The 19897-nt window shown below is 36.7% G+C and overlaps 1 pseudogene; it reads right to left on the bottom strand.

Moving 5' to 3' along the window:
- Positions 1 to 17685: 17685 nt before the first annotated feature.
- On the bottom strand, positions 17686 to 19500 carry LOC108396438 (centromere protein K pseudogene; annotated as a pseudogene).
- Positions 19501 to 19897: the final 397 nt, after the last annotated feature.

The raw sequence follows: 19897 nt of genomic DNA, 5'->3' as shown, positions 1-19897 counted from the left end.
TGTGACTTCGTGCTGAAATATTTTCAAGGGTAGCTTGAAATGTATGGCCACATCTATGAGTGATCTGGAATCTGCATATCTTTGCCAGCACTAAGTTTTGCCAGTATTTTTTCATTCCATCCATCTTTGTATGTGTGTAGTGATATCTCACTGTGGTTTACTTTGCATTTCTCTAATGGCTAATGGCATTGAGCATCTTTTTATGTGTTCATTTTCCATATCCATAGCCTCTCCAGTAAAGTGTATTTTCTAAGATGATTGTTTTAATAACACTACTGAGTTTGGAAGTTCTTTACATATTTTAGATTCTAGTCTTTTTAAGGCTATGTGGTTTCCAAATTATGTTCACTTTGCAGCTTGTATTTTTACCCTCTCAGCAGGATATTTTGTAGAGCAAAATATTTTAATTTGATAAAGTCCAATTTTTCTATTTATGGGTCATGTATTTAGTATCAGATCTAAGAAAACTTTGCCTGGCACTAGATTCCAAATATTTTCTGCTATTGATTTTTAAAGCTTTATTTTTCATTTAAGCCCATGATCCAATTAATTTTTGTATGAGACATGTTTAAAGTCAAAATTATTTTTTTTCTTGCCAATAGATGTTCATTTTCTCCAGTAGCATTTTTGAAAAGTCACTTTTGCAGTTTTGTCAAAAATCCCAATTGCACATTTGGGTGGGTCAATTTTTAAGATTTCTAGTCTGTTCCTTTGTCTATACCTATTCAAGCAGCTAGATGGTCACCTTTATTAAAGCTATATGTTGTCTTAAAATGAAGTAGATTGATTCCTTCCATTTTTCCCATGTTCTTAAAATATTTAACTTATTTCATTCCTCAAAATTTCCAGATAAATTTTAGAACAATCATCTTTCTATCTAAAAGAATTCATGTGTGAGTTCTGAGAAAAATGGCGTTAAACCCATTTGCCTGTTTGGAGAGGATTGCCGTCTTTACTATGCTGATCATCCCAATCCATGAACAAAAACATCTTTCCATTTATTTAGTGTTTGATTTCATTCATCAGCGTTTTGCAATTTTTGGCATACAAGCCCTGTACATGTTTTGTTAGCTTAACATCTAAGTATATTGGGGAAAAAAGAAGTGATTTAAGTGGTATTGTTGTGTGTTTTTTTCCACTCATGTGTTTTTGCTTCTTATATAGTTACTTGATTAAGTTTTCTTGCAACACTGCTGAATTATTAGTTATAAGGTTTTTTTTTATAGTTTTGGGGAATTTTCTATATAGACTAATCTTGTAAATAGAGTTTCTTTCTTTCTCTTTGATCTGGAAGCCTTTTAGTTCTTCTTCTGGCTTCATTGCATTGGCTAGAATTTGCAGCATTGTACTGAGTAAGAGAGCTGTGAGCAGATATCCTTGACGTCTTTCTGATCTTATGTGGAGAACATTCAGTCTTTCACCATTAGGTGTGTGGTTGATCCTTGAACAACACAGGTTGGAACTGTGTAGGTCCAGTTACACATGCAAGTTTTTCAATAACCATATTGGAAAATTTTGTGGAGATATGTGACTATTCTAAAATACATTTTCTTTTTCTCTAGCTTACTTTATCATAAAAATAGTGTATAATTGCATATAAAATACAAAATATATGTCAATTGACTGTTTATGCTATCGGTGAGGCTTCTGGCTAACAATAAACTATCCATAATTAAAATTCTGGGGAGCCAAAGTTGAACATGGAATTTTGACTGTACAGGGGATTTGATGCCCTTAACCTCCACGTTGTTCAAGGGTTAACTGGAATTATTAGTGCTGGGAGAGAGCTAAAAAGAACTTAAGTAATGTTAGCCTTAAGACAACAGCAAAAGGAAATTCTGCCATGGCCTAAATTGAGGTAAACCTTCAGTCAGGTTACTTAGCAACACATCCTCTGTTCTTTCCACTGACCTACTAATACTGCCAACATCCTGCTTCTTAAGAACACCTGCTGCCTCAGGGGGCAAAACTCACCCTCGAGCCCCCACCCACAAGATGGCCAACTTCCTGCTTCTCTTCTGTGTTCTCCGCTCCTGCCGGCGCCACCTAAAGCCCAATCACCTTCTGACCCACCCCTTCCTTGCTACCTGTATAAATTGAGCCTGCAAACAATAAACTGTGTCAGCTTGATCAGACATCCTGTCTTGCTGTCCGCTCTTTGTGTCCCTTGCCCCTTCATTCTCTCCTCCAGGTCGTTGACCCCCGTTGATAGTCCTGTAGGTCGGGACAATTAGGTAAAGACATTTCTAGATGTTCCTCATCAAGTTGAGGAAGCTACTTTCTTATCCTGTTTTTCTGACAGTTTATATCAGGAATAGGTGTTCATTTGTTAAGAGCTTTACTGCATCAGTTACTGTGATAGTGTGATTTTTCTTCTTTAACCTTTTAATATGATGTATAACTGAATATTGAATCAGCCTCGCCTCTTTGGCATGACAGGCTTGGACAAAGTATTTATATTTTTTCACCTATTGTTGAATTCTATTTGGTAGTATTTTGTTCAGGGTTGTTACATGCATATTCATAAGGGATGTGAGTCTGTAGTTTCCTTTCTTTGCCCTATTTTGGTCTGATTCTGATGTCACCGAACAGAGTTAATGACACATGCTACCTCAACAAAGTGATCCAGTTAACTTTGACCATAATAAATCATGTGGATAGTATATACTTTTGAAATTATGTGATAAAAATGGCACATTACTTCTATTATCTTTCTCTGAATATCCCATAACCCCAGTCTAAGCATTAGAAAATAATCAGGCAAATCCCAACAGAGAATCATCCTACAAAATACTGTTAACTATCAACATGCCTACTGAGGGAGGTGCCTTAAATAGATAATTCTTTAGTAGTTTAATATTGGGATATTTCTTGGGAGTGGGTTTGGTTAGGTCTTTGAAGAGATGAGAAAGTAGAGGAAAGAAACCCTGGAGATAACAAAATAGGGGTAAACAGGAAAGATTTAGAGCATCTGAGATAAAACACCAATTTATCATTTTATCTGTCCCAACTTACCTATACGTCTCCTTTCTTAATTATTTTGGTAGAAGAAGCTTTCTGTAGGGGCCTAAATTGTGTAACAATGATAGAAAATGGTAGATTATAATGGTCACAAAAGTTAGAAAGGAGAACTTATCTAATGGCTATTTGGTGTGTGAAGATTTTGTATCTGAATTTGTGTTTAAACATCAATTAATAGTCTACCTGTGAAATTTTTATAGTGCAGAAATAAAAAAACAGCATGGCAAAACCATGAAATGTCATTTCAAAGCAATCTACATGGGAGATGCTAAGCAAGTTTCTAACTGGCTTATGTGTTTTTTAGATTTTTTAAATCTGATTTTAATATAAAACAAAAAATTCTTGTGAATATTCTTTCCACATTAAAAAATCTTACTGTTCCTTTATGCATTTTTTTAGTGGGTAACTTCACCTTCTTGTGCTTCAGAGTCTTCCTTTGTAAACTGAGGAAAATAAGTGTAATTTTCATGAAGGACTGTAGTGCAAAGTTAAGTGTGCTAATACATAAAAAATTACTGAGAAGAATATCTAAACAATGATAAAGTATTACTGTAAATTAAAGTTAGCCATTATTATTACTATATTGTCAGGTGTAGTGTCATAGTTAATATCTCTGTTGATGTACACTGAAAAGGATAGAAAGTAATATTGACTAAATATCAGTTGAGCAGAAGACACTTTCATTCATGTTCTCTTACATAGCTTAGCTATTAAGAAATAAAGTTTGTCTATATTTTAAATCATATGTTAGGATCACAGATGAAGATCCCACATACTACAAATGTTTAAAATAATGAAACAGAGCTACTTTCTGATAGGAATTTGAAAGAGGATAATTTTAATATATTTTCAAATTTTTACTCTCCTATTGTAAAAAGGGTGTTAATAAGGTACCAAGTCTCATTTTCTTTTATTTTTGTCCAATTCTGCAGGTGCCTCCTAAGGATATATAAGGAAATATGATGACAGAAATGAGAAATCTGCTAATGGCAGTAAGCACTTCTTACATGCTCAGCCTTCTGATAGTGTATTTTCACCACTGTCCTTTCTCTTGCACGATAGTGACTGGCCATATAGAACCAAGGGTCTGAAAACCAAGCTGAGTTTCTGACTTAACTTCATGGCTGAACAGCTGTGGTTCTGGGTTCATTTTGGCATTCAGGCTTAGATTCAATAGGTTGTAATCTAATGCTACATTTATTAAGCTTTATAGGAGGATACAAGGGAGCAGCTACAGTAGGCACAGAACCTTTGTCTCATTAGGAAATTTGTCAGCTACCAGTCACTCAAATAGAACATGTACAGCTTACCCAGCAGAACCAGTGAGTGTGTTGATCACCTTAACTCAAAGATGCCAGAGCACCCTTTCCCACTAACAATTTTAGTCAATTTTATATACTTTTACTCATTCAGAGCTAAGGCCAGCATGCCAACTCATAACTCACATACTCAGTTGCAGTTCCACAGCACAATTACGGTAGACACCCACAGCGCGTTTATAGTAACTCAGCTATTTTAAAGGAAACAGTGGTGTGGGGACCAAGGTCATCTTCAGATATGCCTGCATCAGTGAAGGCAAGATGTTAGTCCTTCGTTAACCAGCCCTCACCTATGACTTGTAGTAGAAGATTCAGCTTGTGCATTAATTCTCATTCTTTCTTAGTGAGTCTCACCCGGAATCTCTTCCTTGCAATTAAATGCTATTACACTGCCACATGTTTTCTGCTTCATAGTGAAAACAACATGTCATTGAGGGTACTAACATGAAACATGTGTTGGCCTCTCACAATGTTTTTTATTTGCTACTTAATGTTCTATGTAAGAAAAAATTAAATGTTATTGACATAAATTTCACTGTTTATCTTTATGTTGAGCAATACCAGTTTTAAATGCAGGAACTGAAGTATAAATATAGAAATATAATCTAATACAGTAAACCAATAACTAAATATATATATATATATATCTATATATGTGGAATCACTAAAATTATGTAATTTATATGTGAAACTTAGATATGTATCTAGACATCTATCATCTATCATCTAAATGCTATAAGAACAATAGAAACATTACACAAAACTAATTCAAACTGCTTTTGTTTCATTTCTTTGTGTACATTCTACCAACAGTCTCTACCTTTGGCTTACCAAGGAATGAGCGAAGACTGAAAGGAAATATACTATGGAATGATCTGTTTTCTCCCTCTGTCTATGTCATTATTTCCTTCATGAGTTGGCTAATTTAGGGAAGTAATATGAGTAATAAAGATTCCATAGTATTCTTTTGTCATTCATATTTCTTAGAAGATCATGACCTTCTTTCTGAATCAAAGGAAGTTCTGATTTGAACCAAAAATATGGCCAATCAGGCTCACAAAAATGTGAGCACCCTCATTCAGTCAGTCACAGATGTGACATGCTGCTATGGACTATATTGTGTCTTCCCCAAATTCATATTTTGGAACCTTAACCCCAGTGTGATGGTATTTGGAGATGGGCCTTCGGGAGACCGAGTTAGATGAGATCATGAGGGTGGGGTCCTCATCATGGGATTCGTGCCTTTACAAGAGGAACAACCAGAGCATCATCCTCCCTGCCATGTGAGACACAGTAAAAGGGGAGAAGTCTGCAAGCTGGAAAAGAGCTCTCACCAGAACCCAGCTGTGTTGGCACCCTGATTTTGGACTTACAGCCTCCAGAATGGTAAGAAAATAAACTTTTCTTGTTCATGCCAACCAGTCTGTAATACTGTATAATGGCAGCCCAGGCTGACCAAGTTGAGTGTTGCAGCACTTCAGGGATTGTGGGTACACTGGGGCTCTGTGCTCATGGGCATCACGAACACTATATGCATACACAGTAGCAACAAAGAGTTGGGATACACACTGCATTTATCTACTCTGCTCACACAATGCTCCTTTGTCCCATCAAACTTCAGCTGTAAAACATAAGTTCAAAATAAAATTGTGAAGAATTTCAAGACCCTGAGTCCAGGAAACCAAGTACCTTAATCCAAACGCAAGACCCTTCTAAGTGTGGGGCCTTATGGGACTGCACAGCTGCGTGTTTGTGAGCTGATGCTGTGGAAAGAAATGGAGAATATTGCTCCCTGTATCCCAAGAAGGACTGATACTAACCCAGAACATAAGTAATATATGGAAGAATAGAAATTGAGGGCCATCTTAAGAGGAAGTATCTTTGAATCATATTTCCATGCAGAAGTGTAACGTAGGTTATTCTACCACAGGTAGAAATACATACAGTGTTTGAGAAAACAAGTTTTAAAATATTCTCTATATTAGAGAAGTACTGTATAGGGAAATCCTGAGCTCCATCCTGTTTCTAATTAACTATCCCTATTAAACATTTTCCAAATACCTTCTATAATTTATTGTCATTAGCTGATATTGCTCAGTGTAAGGTGACCTGAAAATAATGGTTTTTTTTGGGAGGGGGAAAAGTCTCAATTCAACATTAGAAGAAATCAAATAAGTAAGGTGTACAATGTAAATATTACATAGGATGTCTTAATACTCTTCTAAAGTACTGGTCCAGCTGAGCAGGTCACCACAGTCATGACCATGAAAATACGTGATGTATTTTTATGCCTCCATTTAAGATTCACTTTCATTTTTTTCTTTCTCTCTAATAACATTGTGAACTCCTTACTGTCAGAGGGTAAATTGTTCAGCATTAAGGCCATGTGCTTCATCACTATGAAGGTTCTAAATGAAAGCCTGTTGATTTAACTAATTAGTTTTATTTTGTAACACTTGCTTCCTATGAGCCTTAACCATTATTTCAAAGATAACCATCTTTTATGCATTAAACTAATTTTTCTATACTTCATTGCAGTGATTGTTACATGCTGTTGCATTTGCTGTGAGATAATCTTTTTTATAAAGTTGTAGAGACAATATCAAAAACAACGGCAGCATTAAATAGATTACAGGTTGGTTTCTACTAATCATTTGACATATTTGGGATTGGTTACAGCTAATTTACCTAATTCAAAAGCTGAAGAAGGGTCAAAGGAAAGAAATAGCAATGGTTTCTAGGAACTGATATTTCTCAAAGATAAAAGTATCTTTGTTCTATCAAAATTAGGTATCCATAGGGAGTTTCAAATAAGTATTCATCCTAAAAAGGAGAGGAGAGAAAAGTAGAGGTAAAAGAAAATCATATATAATCCCAAACAAAGCTAACAAAATGGGGAAAATTGAAATTAAAAGCCAGAGCTAGAAGAATCGAATAAATGGGGATTGATGGTTAAGACACAAACCTGAAAAAAGAAAATAACTTCACAGGTTTTATGCCAGAAGAAGGTAAAATTTAAATCAGTCTTCTGAAAATGAGCTTACAAATGAGAAGTTATATAAAAAGGAACTAAATATGGAATCATGTAACTCATGCAAAACTGGGTTTTGAAATGCACTCTCTCTCTTTTCTGCTAATATTCTGTGATAATAGAAATGTTTTAGTTCATGTCTTTCATTTTGAAAATATTTTTGGTCATTTGTATAGATTACTCAATGATGATAAGTCTTCATTCCACGTCACTTACTGCAGGAGTAAGAATATTGGTGTTTTAAGGGCTTTTTGGACTATGGGACTGAGTCACTTTTTGAACAGAGCTACTCTATAGGGATGACAAGAGCCTTTGTTACTTCCAGACGAGTCAGCGAATCTCAAAAGATAGTCTTGGACTGTCTGAATACCTTTTTATTTTTCTGCTTTAACACCCATCTCTAGCCTCCCACCTAGACAGACTCTCTCTCCATTGAAGTCATTACTGCCCTGTAGCTCCCAGGATCTGGTATTCGGTTTGATTCATGAGCGAGTTCACCTCAGTTCCTAAATGACTCTGCTGGCCTGGTTTATCTTCCACTTCCTCCTTGCAGCTCTAGTATCATTTGCCAACTATTGAGCAATAGGACCTGACAACCAGCAGTACCAGAGCCCACCCAGTGCCTCCAATTGCAGATCCATCACAGAGCACCATTGATCTTTAATAACAGTGCACTACCATAGCACCAGAGTTTGATTTCTGAGTGAATCATTCAGTGGCAGAAATTTATGCTCTGAGAGTAGTAAGAAAAAGAGAATTCCCTGCTTTTGCTTTTAGTGCCTAAGAGTTTATTCTCAACACTGAAGCTAGAGTTATCTTTGTAAAACCTAAAGCTACTCTTCTACTCCCATCTCAGAGTTTTATGGAAGCTTAAATCGTATTATGACACACAAGATTCTACATTGTCTTGCCTCTATCACCTCGCTGAAACTGTCTCCTCCCACTTTTCTTCGGTCCACCAAAAAAGATTATTTAAAGTACACATAAGATGCACTCTCTCCTTTTAGAACCTTTATATCTGATGTTCCCTTGGCCTGGGATGCTCGTCGCACAGACGGCTCACAGTCTCATGTACTCCCGTACTCATCATGTGTTACCTTCTCCAGGTCGTCTTCTCTGGTCCCCTAATCACTGACCTGACTTAATTCCTATCCCCCTTTCCTCTTTCTGTGTTCCTACTGTTTATAACCTGGTAACATGCATTTTATTTTCTTGTTTGGCATCTGTCTTCCCACCTACAATGTTAGCTCCATGAACACTGAGTTGTTTTCTGTTTTCTGTACAAGGTACTATTAACACCTAGAATAATACATCTGGACCACAGTAGAAACTCAAGTTATCCTTTGATGAAAGACTGAATTTAGAAGGCAACTAAAGTTATATGAATTCATTGCCAGGCAAAAACAGCTACCTGAGATTTGTTCTGATAGTCACGTGATCTGCGTATTTGTGTTCTTGACTCATTAGCTTTACAAAGGGTTGGCTTTGTGGCCTTAAAGAAATGATACCTTCGCAGTCACAAATAATTTACAGTTAAATAACTTTTAAATCATTTAATCAATGTGAAATACCAAAGTGACTCTGTTAGAATGTGACTAAATTACAGCAGGCTTATAAATGGGATAACTATGCTTGTCCTTTTTAATAAGAGACAGCTCTATTCAGTAGAACAAAGAAAGGGCACCAGGGATTCAGTAATATTAGTTTCTGTTCTAGTTCTGCCATTGACCAATGACCTTTTGTGTAATCCAAATGACTCACTTAACCTCTCTGTGTTCTACATTTTCTTATCAGCAAAATGAAGAATAATAAGGCCAGCCAACTTTTATTTTTAAAATGGTCAAAAACAGTACAAATATTAAGGGTTAATACAATAGTAAATTTTTCTACTTATTGTATCATTTGAATTTAAATTAAATCTATTTCTTTTCACAGGATAAGGTAGATAATAATTTAAAAGGGTGGATGTCCACCTATTAGTTGTACATGAAGCTTCAGGAAATATTTCAGTTATAGGCAATGTGGCCTGGTTTGTAATTCAGTAATGTCTATGTTGTGGGAGTCCCAAGCTTTATAATGATAGCATGATCAGATATATCCAGTATTTTTCCTGATAATAGACTTGCCTTATCACTGAATTAATTGAGAGGAAGAAAGATTAAAATTCAATTCAAGCCTTGCCAATATTTTGTATTTCGATGTATTTTTTTTTGTTTCATAATGAATTGAGGGGTCCTAGGGAAAACAAAAGATTCACTGGGCCTATTAGTCCTTTAGAAAAAATATCTCTAACTCATAAGTCAATAAAGGCTACCATTTACCTTCCCCAACCCCTCACCCAAACAAAAAAAAGTGTACCTGATAAAGTGGGAACCTGTTGGGAGGGAAAAATGCAGAAGGCTTAGTATGGAGATTATGAAGAAGGAAAGGGACCATTCTGAGTACGGTCCTGGTGTATCCCTCAGGTTCCTTAGGTTTCCATAAAATAGTAGAAAAAATACATGAAGGAACACACATGGTAAGAGAAGATATTTCTCTTCTTAGCAACATGATGCTCTAGAACTGAGACAGAAGGACAGGCCTTCCAAATTCAGAAACAAGAAAGCCTCATGTCACCCTACTATGGGAGTTGACATGAGTGATGCCAAAAGTCATCTCAGTAAAAATTTTCTTCACAGTGGGTGAATTATGGTCTGAGCATAAGGAAGAAGTGGCAAACAGCATGAGCTGGTGAAAAAGATAAATCAAAATAATTTGCAAGCACACAAGAGATATTTCAGTTACTCCTTTGAATTTAGAAGGATGAGTGTGACTCTGATATTAATAGCTAATTTTATGTAAGTATGGTGAGCTAGGCACTTGGAATAAGCCTTTTGTGAGGAGCAGTCTGAGGGAAAAAAAAGGCATTGAATCACATGGAGATCTGATGATGACCAAGAAAGGGAGTAGGAGGAAAATGGAAGCAAACTCCTCTTGGCTGGTTTGCCCAGTAATTTATCTTCCAGGTGGCATAGCAATTCGCACTGTGATTCTGAAGCTCCATGACCTAAAAATGAGAATTGTTGCAATGATTTTTAAATCTAGCCGACTTTTTTAAGTAAATGCCTTGACTGAATCTGAAAATAAAATGAACTTAGTTCTAAGTTCTTGTCACAGTTCTATTTAGTGATACCCTCCAGTTCTCCAAACTATTATCATGAACCATAAAATTCAGCTTTTAGCATGCCTGAAGATTTAGCATGTATTACAATTAATTATTGCATATAGGAAATTGTCTCATCCTTTGAAAAGAAACAACTTAGTATGAGAGACAGAACTTTTTCTCAAGTGGCTCTTTAGATACCTGTGCCTGGATGACTCTTGCAACACTTGGTTACCACTAAAGCAGTCAAACATCTATAGAAATCGAGCTTATTTTCATTTTACATAGATACAGATTAGAAAATAGATCAGTTTGATGTATGTATCTGTATTGGATATTGTGACAATATCTTTTACTATTCAGGAGACACTCCTGAGGAGATATGTAAAGTAAGCAAAGCATAAATATACCATAAATTTTAAAGTGTTAGATAGTGAGTAAATGTTAAGTTGTGAAGTAATATCATAGGAGTGAAAAGAGAAAGTGTGATCATTTTTTTTTGAGAGGGCATCTCTCATATTTATTGATCAAATGGTTGTTAACAACAATAAAATTCTGTAATAGGGAACTCAATGCACAATCATTAATCCACCCAAACCTAATTCTCAACAGTCTAAGATCTTCTGAAGCATAACGAGCAAGCTCTTACATGGTGAACAAATTCCTACATAGTGAATAAGTTCTTACAAGGTGAATAGTACAAGGGCAGTCATCACAGAAACTTTCTGTTTTGATCATGCATTCTGAACTATAAACAATCAGGTCAAATATGAATATTTGTTTGATTTTTATACATGATTTATATGTGAATCCCACATTTCTCCCTTATTATTATTATTATTATTATTATTTTTAATAAAATGGTGAAGTGGTAGGTAGATGCAAGATAAAGGTAGAAAACATAGTTTAGAATTGTAAGAGAGCAATTGTAGATGATTAGGTGTGTACCTGTAGACTATGTGTTAATCCAAGCTAGACAAGGGCATTAAAACATCCACAGATGCAGAAGATTTCTCTCAAAACAGGGGGGTGAGGTTCTAAGCCTCACCACTGTTGATCCCCAATTTCTCACCTGATGGCCCCCCTGCGACTGTGCCTGTCTTAGGTTGTTCCTCCCTTGAGGAATCTTACCCGTCTCTGGCTAACCAGTCATCTTCCGGGGCCATACAGGGGGATATAAAGTTGGTAAGTGAGAGAGAAGCCATATTGTTTGAAAAGGTTAGCTTTTTACTTCTATGCAGATTTATGCCCTGTGCCTTCTATGCCCAGCACTTGTCTCGAGGTATCTTTACCACCTGGAGGAATTATGATGCTTGGTAAATTCGACATGAGGCACGAATTCTATTTAAGGGTTGTAATTAGGAAGATAGAAGAAAAGCTATAGAGGTAGCATATGGAAGAAAACATGGGAGGATTGATTATTTCTTTGACATATCTTCTTGTACAGTACCTTAAGCATGTATAGGTTTTAAACTACTAACTAACTTGTGCACACATATTAACATAATAGGAATACAGTGACATAAACTAAGCGAATCTATAATTACCAGCCATCTCCAGTGAAGCCAAGAAAACCAGTTAGGCACCCTAGGCATTTGAGAGAATTTGTCTATGATATGATGGATATTGTCCAACTGTACTTGAACAGTCTGAGAGAAATCAGACAAATTAAAGCAACCCATTTCTGGGATCTGTTCACATACCATATGTTCTTTTAACCATAGATAGTCTATAGTTGTAAGATTTTGGACCGCTACAACTTGCACCCCTCCCAACTCTTGGTTGAGTTCCAACAGTACAGATCCACTCAAATTTGTTGTCTCACTGTATGCACATGCCAGCCTAGACATCTCCCTCCTCATTCCAGTGGCAAGTCCAGGAAATGGTGGGATGGACGAAGCCACAACCGCAGCATCGCCCGGATCCCTGTGGAGGCTTTTTGATGATCATCCCCCCCGGCACGAGTCCTCCAGAGAGTGCTGGTGCCGGAAGCTCCTCATATTGTATCTTAGTTCATTTTCCGGGTAGCCAAGCTAGGCCTTGATCTTCTGCATAAAAACAAACAGACCCTTTGCCCACACTTTGACATGCCCTCTATACCACTGTGCAGAACTCATTGGAGGTCAGCACACAGGAACTGCTTTTTTTTCTTTTTTTATTAAGAGAAAGGAATATTATCAGAAAAGAGTACCTCCATAGCCAATCATCTGACCCCCTTTAAGTGATCAAAATTAAGGATATTTAAAGCATGCATTAATTATTGATTTACAGTTAGTTTTATCCTATCAGGGAGTAATCCCCCTTTTCTTTCTTTCTTCTTTTTTTTTTGTTATCATTAATCTACACTTACATAAAGAATATTGTTTGCTAGGCTTTCCTCTATACCAGGTACCCCCTATAAACCCCTTTACAGTCACTGTCCATCAGCATAGCAAAATGTTGTAGAATCACTACTTGTCTTCTCTGTGTTGCACAGCCTTCCCCTTTCTCCCACCACCCATTATGCATGCTAATCTTAATATTCCCCTTCTGCTTCCCCCCCCCTTATCCCTACCTACCCACCCAACCTCCCCAGTGCCTTTCCCTTTGGTACCTGTTAGTCAATTCTTGGGTTCTGTGATTCCGCTGCTGTTTTGTTCCTTCAGTTTTTCCTTTGTTCTTATACTCCTCAGAAGAGTGAAATAATTTGGTATTTCTCTTTCTCTGCTTGGCTTATTTCACTGAGCATAATACCCTCCAGGTCCATCCATGTTGCTGCAAATGGTAGGATTTGCCCTCTTCTTATGGCTGAGTAATATTCCATTGTGTATATGTACCACTCTTCTTTATCCATTCATCTACCGATGGACATCTAGGTTGCTTCCAATTCTTGGCTATTGTAAATAGTGCTGTGATAAACATAGGGGTGCATCTGTCTTTTTCAAACTTGATTGCTGTGTTCTTAGGGTAAATTCCTAGGAGTGGAATTCCTGGGTCAAATGGTAAGTCTGTTTTGAGCATTTTGAGGAACCTCCATATTGCTTTCCACAATGGTTGAACTAATTTACATTCCCACCAGCAGTGTAGGAGGGTTCCCCTTTCTCCAAAGCCTCTCCAGCATTTATTGTTGTTTGTCTTTTGGATGGTAGCTAGCTTTACTGGTGTGAGGTGATATCTCGTTGTAGTTTTAATTTGCATTTCTCTGAAAATTAGTGATGTGGAGCATCTTTTCATGAGTCTGTTGCCCGTCTGTATTTCTTTTTGGAGAACTGTCTGTTCAGTTCCTCTGTCCATTTTTTAATGGGTTTATTTGTTTTCTGTTTGTTGAGGCATGTGAGTTCTTTATGTATTCTGGACATCAAGCGTTAATCGGATCTGTCATTTACAAATATATTCTCCCATACTGTAGGGTTCCTTTTTGTTCTATTGATGGTGTCTTTTGCTGTACAGAAGCTTTTCAGCTTAATATAGTCCCACTTGTTCATTTTTGCTGTTGTTTTCCTTGCCCGGAGAGATATATTCAAGAAGAGGTCACTCATGTTTATGTCTAAGAGGTTTTTCCCTATGTTTTTTTCCACAAGTTTAATGGTTTCATGATATACATTCAGGTCTTTGATCCATTTTGAATTTACTTTTGTATATGGGGTTAGTCAATGGTCCAGTTTCATTCTCCTACATGTAGCTGTCCAGTTTTGCCAGCACCATCTGTTGAAGAGACTTTCATTTTGCCATCGTATGTCCATGGCTCCTTTATCAAATATTAATTGACCATATATATTTGGGTTAATGTTTGGAGTCTCTAATCTGTTCCACTGGTCTGTGGCTCTGTTCTTGTGTCAGTACCAAATAGTCTTGATTACTATGGCTTTATAGCTTGATGTTTGGGAGTGAGATCCCCTCTACTTTGTTCTTCTTTCTCAGGATTGCTTTGGCTATTCAGGGTCTTTGGTGTTTCCATATGAATTTTTGAATTATTTGTTCCAGCTCATTGAAGAATGTTGCTGGTAATTTGAGAGGGATTGCATCAAATCTGTATATTGCTTTGGGCAGGATTGCCATTTTGATGATATTAATTCTTCCTAACCACGAGCATGGGATGAGTTTCCATTTGTTAGTGTCCCCTTTAATTTCTCTTAAGAGTGACTTGTAGTTGTCAGAGTATCGGTCTTTCATTTCTTTAGTTAGGTTTATTCCTAGGTATTTTATTCTTTTTGATGCAATTGTGAATGGAATTGTTTTCCTGATTTCTCTTTCTATTGGTTCATTGTTAGTGTATAGGAAAGCTACACATTTCTGTGTGTTAATTTGGTATCCTGCAACTTTGCTGTATTCCAATATCAGTTCTACTAGTTTTGGGGTGGAGTCTTTAGGGTATTTTTATGTACAATATCATGTCATCTGCAAATAGTGACAGTTCAACTTCTTCTTTACCAATCTGGATTCCTTGTATTTCTTTGTTTTGTCTGATTGCTGTGGCCAAGACCTCCAGTACTATGCTAAATAACAGTGTGGAGAGTGGGCACCCCTGTCTTGTTCCCGATCTCAGAGGAAAAGCTTTCAGCTTCTCGCTGTTCAGTATAATGTTGACTTTGGTTTTATCATAAATGGCCTTTATTATGTTGAGGTACTTGCCCTCTATTCCCATTTTGCTGAGAGTTTTTATCATGAATGGATGTTGAATTTTGTCAAATGCTTTTTCAGCATCTATGGAGATGATCATGTGGTTTTTGTCTTTATTTTTGTTGATGTGGTGAATGATGTTGATGGATTTTTGAATGTTGTACCATCCTTGCATCCCTGGGATGAATCCCACTTGGTCATGGTGTATGATCCTGTTGATATACTGTTGAATTCTGTCTGCTAATATTTTATTGAGTATTTTTGCATCTACATTCATCAGGGATATTGGTCTGTAATTGTCTTTTTTGGTGGGGTCTTTGCCTGGTTTTGGTATTAGGGTGATGTTGGCTTCATAGAATGAGTTTGGGAGTATTCCCTCCTCTTCTATTTTTTGAAACACTTTAAGGAGAATGGGTATTATGTCTTCTCTGTGTGTCTGATAAAATTCCAATGTAAATCCATCTGGCCCCGGGGTTTTGTTCTTGGGTAGTTTTTTGATTACCTTTTCAATTTCTTTGGTTGTAATTGGCTTGTTTAACCTTTGTGCTTCCTCCTTGGTCAGTCTTGGAAGGTTGTATTTTTGTAGGAAGTTGTCCATTTCTTCTAGGTTTTCCAGCTTGTTGGCATATAGGTTTTCATAGTAGTCTTTAATAATTCTTTGTATTTCTGTGGAGTCTATCGTGATTTTTCCATTCTCATTTCTGATTCTGTTGATTTGATGTTGATTCTCTTTTTCTCTTAATAAGTTTGGCTAGAGGCTTATCTATTTTGTTTATTTTCTCAAAGAACGAGCTCTTAGTTTTGTTGATTTTTACTATTGTTTTATTCTTCTCAATTTTCTTTATTTCTTCTCTGATCTTTGTTATGTCCCTTCTTCTGCTAACTTTAGGCCTCATTTGTTCTTTTTTTCCAGTTTCGATAATTGTGATGTTAGACTCTTCATTTGGGATTGTTCTTCCTTCTTCAAGTGTGCCTGGATCGCTATATACTTTCCTCTTAGGACTGCTTTCACTGCATCCCACAGAAGTTGGGGCTTTGTGTTGTTGTTGTCATTTGTTTCTATATATTCCTTGATCTCTGTTTTAATTTGTTCATTTATTCTTTGATTATTTAGGAGCATGTCGTTAAGCCTCCTTGTGTTTGTGAGCCTTTTTGTTTTCTTTGTAGAATTTATTTCTACTTTTATACCTTTGTGGTCTGAAAAATTGGTTTTCAGAATTTCAATATTTTGGATTTTGCTGAGGCTCTTTTTGTGGGCTAGAATATGGTCTATTCAAGAGAATGTTCCATGTGTACTTGAGAAGAATGTATATCCTGTTGTTTTTGGATGTAGAGTTCTATAGAAGTCTATTAGGTACATCTGTTCTACTGTGTTGTTCAGTGCCTCCGTGTCCTTACTTATTTTCTGCCTGCTGGATCTATCCTTTGGGGTGAGTGGTGTGTTGAAGTCTCCTAAAATAAATAGATTGCAGTCTATTTCCCACTTTTGTTCTGATAGTATTTGTTTCACATATGCTGGTGCTCCTGTGTTGGATGCATATATATTTAGAGTGGTTATATCCTCTTGTTGGACTGAGCACTTTATCATAATGTGGTGTCCTTCTTTATCTCTTGTTGCTTTCTTTGTTTTGAAATCTATTTTGCCTGATATTAGTACTGCAAACCCTGCTTTCTTCTCGCTGTTGTTTGCCTGAAATATGTTTTTCCATCCCTTGAGTTTTAGTCTCTAAATGTCTTTGGGTTTGAGGTGAGTTTCTTGTAGGCAGCATATAGATGGGTCTTGCTTTTTAATCCATTCTATTGCTCTGTGTCTTTTGATTGGTGCATTAATTCCATTTATATTTAGGGTGACTATTGAAGGATATGTACTCATTGCCACTGCAGGCTTTAAATTCATGGTTACCAAAGGTTCAAGTTTAGCCTCTTTAGTATCTTACTGCCTAACTTACCTTGCTTATTGAGCTGTTATATACACTGTCTGGAGATTCTTTTCTTCTCTCCCTTCTTATTCCTCCTCCTCCTTTCTTCATATGTTGGGTGTTTTGTTCTGTGCTGTTTTTCGGAGTGCTTCCATCTAGAGCAGTCCCTGTAAGATGCCCTGTAGAGGTGGTTTGTGGTAAGCAAATTCCCTCAGCTTTCGCTTGTCTGGGAATTGTTTTTTTTTTTAGATGAGATAATTTTATTTACAGAAAGATCACAGATTAACAAAATTTTGTGAACTCAATTTTAAGAATGGTTTAATATATATATCACTTGTTATATAATACCTAATTAAAATAGTTTCATGCTACCTTTATCCATTAGTTTCTATATTTCAATTTTTATCAAGTCTAGAAATAAGGCATGGAATAGATTTACTAAATACTTTCAAACTATGCTTCCTTCTCCATCAGGTACTGTCAATTTCAAAACCATGTACAAATTAAATGGCTTTCCATTATAATTCATAAATTTAAAGGATGCAAATGGAACTCAAAATGCATAAAAGAAAACTGTCATAAATTTTAAAAACTACAGTAGCAATATCATAAATTAAAAAATCATTGAAAGAATATTGCAGAAGGTACATTAAAAGTTTTATAATAATTAAGTGTAGAATATGTTTTATTTGGATTATTGTCCATCCAGCTGAAAACACCAAAGCACTGACTGAATGTGTGAGGACCATTGTTAAATGAGTAATAGATGGCAGCATGTATCATTGTAAGGATAAGAAGAGGGACCATGTGCTTTGATTTGCAAATAATGTTCTTTATCCAAGTAATCCTCAGTGTTTCCATTGTCCTTGAATTGCAAGATTCTTAAGGACTGTTGTGAAGAAAAGACCATGCTTTACTGGTGAAAGGCTTCCAATCTTATTCGGGTTGGATCTTCTGGATGTCTCAAGGCAATTCCATTACGCAGGAGCAGTTCAATATAAGGTGGCCAAAAAGAATCACTAATTTTGACATATGGATCATGTGGATCATCAAATAATCTATTTACAAGAATCTCTAACATTTCATGCAGTGTTATCAGCTGTACAGTTGATTCTTGAGTGTTTTTCTTTTTCTTTTTAACATTTCTATCAGGCAGAGGAAAATGGTCTTCTAGAAATTCACCCAAGGTTATCAAAAGTTTCTCCTTATATTCTTTTATATCACACATTTTAGATTTCAGCTCTTTAAAGATTCTGGATTCAGAAAATGTCACAACCTGATGTTTCAATTCATTGTGCAGTACATTAAGAGATTCCAATATCTGTTGTTGTTCATCCAACCACTGCTGCTCCCTTTCTAAGTCTTCCTTTAACTTTTCATTCTTTGACTGAATAGTAGATAGCACCAATTCAAGATCATGTCTCAATTTTTGGAACTTTTCTTTTCCTAATGTTACCAGAACTTCTTCATTCAGTGGAATTATTTCAGGAGTTTCTTTCTGCCATTGGGTGAGTTCAGCAGTCAAACATTTCACTTGCATAATTAATAGTGACAGCTGAGCATTTGAATTAGTTGGCATCTCAGTTCCAACAAGTGATAATTTATTCTGACATTCTTCCATATCTTTCCACATTTCTTCACATTTTTTAATAAGTTCTTTTTCCACATCTGTAACATCTTCCACATCTGTAATACTATCTGGATCTAGATCTTGCTGATTCACTGACATGTGCCTTGTGATTTTCGTGGTCTTATAAGAAAACACCGCAGCACCAGCGACTCAGTTCACCTTGGCCTTGGGAATTGTTTAATCCTGCCATCATATTTAAATCATAGTTGTGCTGGATACAGTATCCTTGGTTCAAGGCCCTTCTGTTTCATTGCATTAAGTATATCATGCCATTCTCTTCTGGCCTGTAGGGTTTCTGTTGAGAAGTCTGATGATAGCCTGATGGGTTCTCCTTTATAGGTGACCTTTTTCTCTCTAGCTGCCTTTAAAACTCTTTCCTCGTCCTTGATCTTTGCCATTTTAATTATTATGTGTCTTGGTGTAGTCCTCCTTGTATCCTTCCTGTTGGGGGTTCTGTGTATTTCCGTGGTCTGTTCGATTATTTCCTCCCACAGTTTGCAGAAGTTTTCAGCAATTATTTCTTCAAAGATACTTTCTTTACCTTTTCCTCTCTCTTCTTCTTCTGGTACCCCCATAATACGGATATTGTTCCTTTTGAATTGGTCACACAGTTATCTTAATATTGTTTCATTCCTGGAGATCCTTTTATCTCTCTCTATGTCAGCTTCTATACATTCCTGTTCTCTGGTTTCAATTCCATCAATGGCCTCTTGCATCTTATCCGTTCTGCTTATAAATCCTTCCAGAGTGTGTTTCACTTCTGTAATCTCTTTCATGGCATCTGTGATCTCCCTCTGGGATTCATCCCATTTCTCTTGCATATTTCTCTGCATCTCTGTCAGCATGTTTATGATTTTTATTTTGAATTCTTTTTCAGGACGACTGGTTAGGTCTGTCTCCTTCTCTGGTGTTGCCTCTGTGATCTTGGTTTGCCTGTAATTTTGCCTTTTCATGGTGTTAGGAGTAGTTGACAGCTGGAAGAACTTCCCTTCTTGTTGGTTTGTGGCCTTCCTCTCCTGGGAGAATAGCGACCTCTAGTGGCTTGTGCTGGGTAGCTGCACACAGACAACGCTTCTGCTTCCTGCCCGGCTGCGATGGAGTTCATCTCTGTTGTTGCTGTGGGCGTGGCCTGGCTTGGCTCTTGCTCCAAAATGGTGGAGTTTCATTGGAGGGGGGGCACCAGGGGGCTATTTATCTCTGTAAGGGGCCTCCGTGCTCCCTGCTTCCCATGGTGTT

Source organism: Manis javanica, chromosome 7, assembly GCF_040802235.1.
Source record: "Manis javanica isolate MJ-LG chromosome 7, MJ_LKY, whole genome shotgun sequence".
NCBI classification, from domain to species: domain Eukaryota; kingdom Metazoa; phylum Chordata; class Mammalia; order Pholidota; family Manidae; genus Manis; species Manis javanica.
Note: the sequence above shows the minus strand (reverse complement) of the source record. Positions and strands in the feature narration are given on the sequence as shown.